The sequence below is a fragment of the Sinocyclocheilus rhinocerous genome, unplaced genomic scaffold (assembly GCF_001515625.1).
Source record: "Sinocyclocheilus rhinocerous isolate Xijiao unplaced genomic scaffold, SAMN03320098_v1.1 scaffold185, whole genome shotgun sequence".
Lineage (NCBI taxonomy): Eukaryota > Metazoa > Chordata > Actinopteri > Cypriniformes > Cyprinidae > Sinocyclocheilus > Sinocyclocheilus rhinocerous.
In genome coordinates, this window is record NW_015662163.1 from 1,831,379 (window position 1) to 1,834,241 (window position 2,863).

A 2,863-nucleotide genomic window follows, 5' to 3' on the forward strand; every position below is an offset into this window, starting at 1 on the left:
GTACAGCGCTCTCTCCCACCTTCAATACCACGACTGAGGTGCCCTTGAGCAAGGCACCGAACCCCCAACTGCTCCCCGGGTGCCGCAGCATAAATGGCTTCCCACTGCTCCGGGTGTGTGTTCACTGCTGTGTGTATGTGCACTTTGGATGGGTTAAAATGCAGAGCACTAATTCCAAGTATGGGTCACCATGCTTGGCCACATGTCACGTCACTTCACTTTATATATGTATTTATTTATTTATATAAATTTTTCATTTTAGTTTGAATATTTTATTTTACTTATTTATTTTTGTAACAGTGTAAAAGCCTTTACTGTCACTTTTGAATCATTTAATGGCCCTTGTTAAATATAAATATTAATTTTATTAAAGTATTTATTTCAATAGTAATAATAATAATATAAAATGCAAAAGATATAATGCATTAACTTCCTTCCAAAGGTAATAATGAGTTACATATATATTATTATATATAATTGTATATCATATATATTATGTATATAACATATATTAATTGACATTTTATAATATATAATTTTTAAAGTTCTTATTGTGAAGTCCTTCACTAATTATATCCATAAACAACTTTGGTACAATCATCGTTGGTATGATTCTGAAGCTAAATTGGCTTTTCTGTTTAAATGAACTGAACATCGTATTCACACACACACACACACAAAAAAGTGAATCAGTTTGTGTCCATCCTGATACTGGCACACTCTAAAAAATGCTGGGTTGTTTCAACCCAACTTTGGGTCAAATATGGACTAACCCAACTTTTGGGTTAAAAATTTAATGTAAAAATTTAACCCAACGGTTGGGTTAGTCCATTTTTGACCCAAAGTTGGGTTGAAACAACCCAGCATTTTTTAGAGTGCAATCACAGTGAGTGTGTCTGAAAGAGACAACAGCTTCCCTAACAGACAGCATTTGTGCATATATGTTCACAAAAAAAAATTCATCCTCTTGTCTCATGTCTCTCCTCTTCAAATAAGAAGTATTTTAACACACATGAATGAGTCTCATTGCAACATAACATGTTCAGTTAGTGTGTCATTCATCATGGTTGTATTGCATGAAAATCCATGATTCACAAACTCCCTGCTGCTCCATAAAAGCAAGCAGTCTTCCTCTATTATCAGCAGCGAAGGATCCTCAGGGCAGGATCAGTGCTTCATCTCCATTTAAAACAGCCCGGTTTAGACGAGGCCAAACTCTCCAATACGGAAACTGCTGTCTCGAGAAGACAGTGTGACTGTGAATTTCATATTAGCACTGGCATCCCATGGGCTCGGTAGACAATAAAAGCCCTGGAGATAAATAGGTCTGCACATGAGGAGCGACTCCTTGCGAGTTTGTGGAAATAAAGAGGCGATGCATGCAGAGAAGAACAGGAAGCACCATTATGGTCAGCAGACGTACGACATGGTCTTAAATATGACGAATGCTTTTTAATTACACTCTCTACTGCAGTGTATTACACATGCGTGGCCATCAGAGAGCCGCAGCCTGATTGTGTGAGCTGTTATGATGACACCCTCACTAAATAATGCAGAAGGCCAGTGGTTTTGTGCTGCGTTTGTACTCGAGGGCTCAGGGTGTGTCCACAGCAGACGCTCTGAGTGGGCGGCACAGAATGAGATCAGCACAACCGGAAGATTTTGGCACCGCTTTTGTGCACTCTCAGCAAACAAACTGTCCCTTCAGAGTGTTAACGATGACTTTAAACTTATTAGCTGCAGACATAAGCAAAAAAGGCTTTATGGACTGTATGAGCATTTCCTAATCTTCTAAAACCTTGTTTACATGCTAAATGTGTGGTTATGATACCTCAAATGATATATTATTTTTCTAAGCTATTGGACCATGATTTTATCATAAAGTGTTTGTTATATGATGGATTGCAGTTTTCAAAGTATATATTTACACTACCGTTTAAAAGTTTGGGGTCAGTAAGATTTAATACTGAAAGAAGTCTTGTGCTCTGCATTTATTTTATTAAAAAGTAAAACAGTAGGCTAATAATGTGAAATATTATAAAATATAATAATGTATAACTACTATATTTTAAAAGTATTTAAATGTATGTAGTATGAAGCATGTAGCCTAGTAGTATGTAGTAAAAGTATGCATAGTTTAGTGTTTTTGTGACTTTGGAGCCCCCTACAGTTCAGTGAGTGGAATTCACTGTCGTAAATATATACCGCTGTCTTAACTGTACACGTGCATTCGTTGCTGCCGTAAAGTAATGCTCTATTTTCGCGGAATTTCCTACTGGTTTACCAAACTTACATGCTCTCATATTGAACAGAAGTTTTGGGGAGAGCTTGGGAAAGAAACAGAAGCCATTCACCGTATTAGAAGTCAGTACCATCAGAATAAACCGATATTTTAAGGTAAAAACTTGTGTACAGTTGCTTTGAAATTTAAAAGTACTTTAAAATCTTTAGTGTCACATGATCCTTCAAAAATCATAATTCTTCCTGATTTGATGCTCAAGGAATATTTCTTATTATTATCAATGTTGAAAACAGTTGTGTAGATAAATATTTTTGTGAAAACTGTGATACGTTTTGTTCAGGATCCTTTGATGAATAGAAAGTTCAAAAGATCAGCATTTATTTGAAATATATAACTTCTGTAACATTATAAGTGTTTTTGCTTTTACTTGTGATAAATTTTAATGCATCCTTGTTGAATAAAAGTATTAATTTCTTTTAATTAATGTAGTCAATTAATGTTGACAAATAGAACCTTATAATAAAGTGTTAGCAGTTTTACCCCACACTTTTGGATGGGGGTGTACATTTAAAAAGAAAAACTCGCTTGCGATGAGACAAAAGTGGACAATCGCAGACCTGC

At 35.6% G+C, this 2,863-nt stretch overlaps 1 long non-coding RNA gene across 1 annotated transcript in view; it reads right to left on the minus strand.

Moving 5' to 3' along the window:
* Window positions 1-2,863, minus strand: part of LOC107727618 (uncharacterized) — a 17,466-nt gene that overhangs the window by 11,693 nt on the left and 2,910 nt on the right. The gene's annotated exons all lie outside the window — the stretch shown is intronic.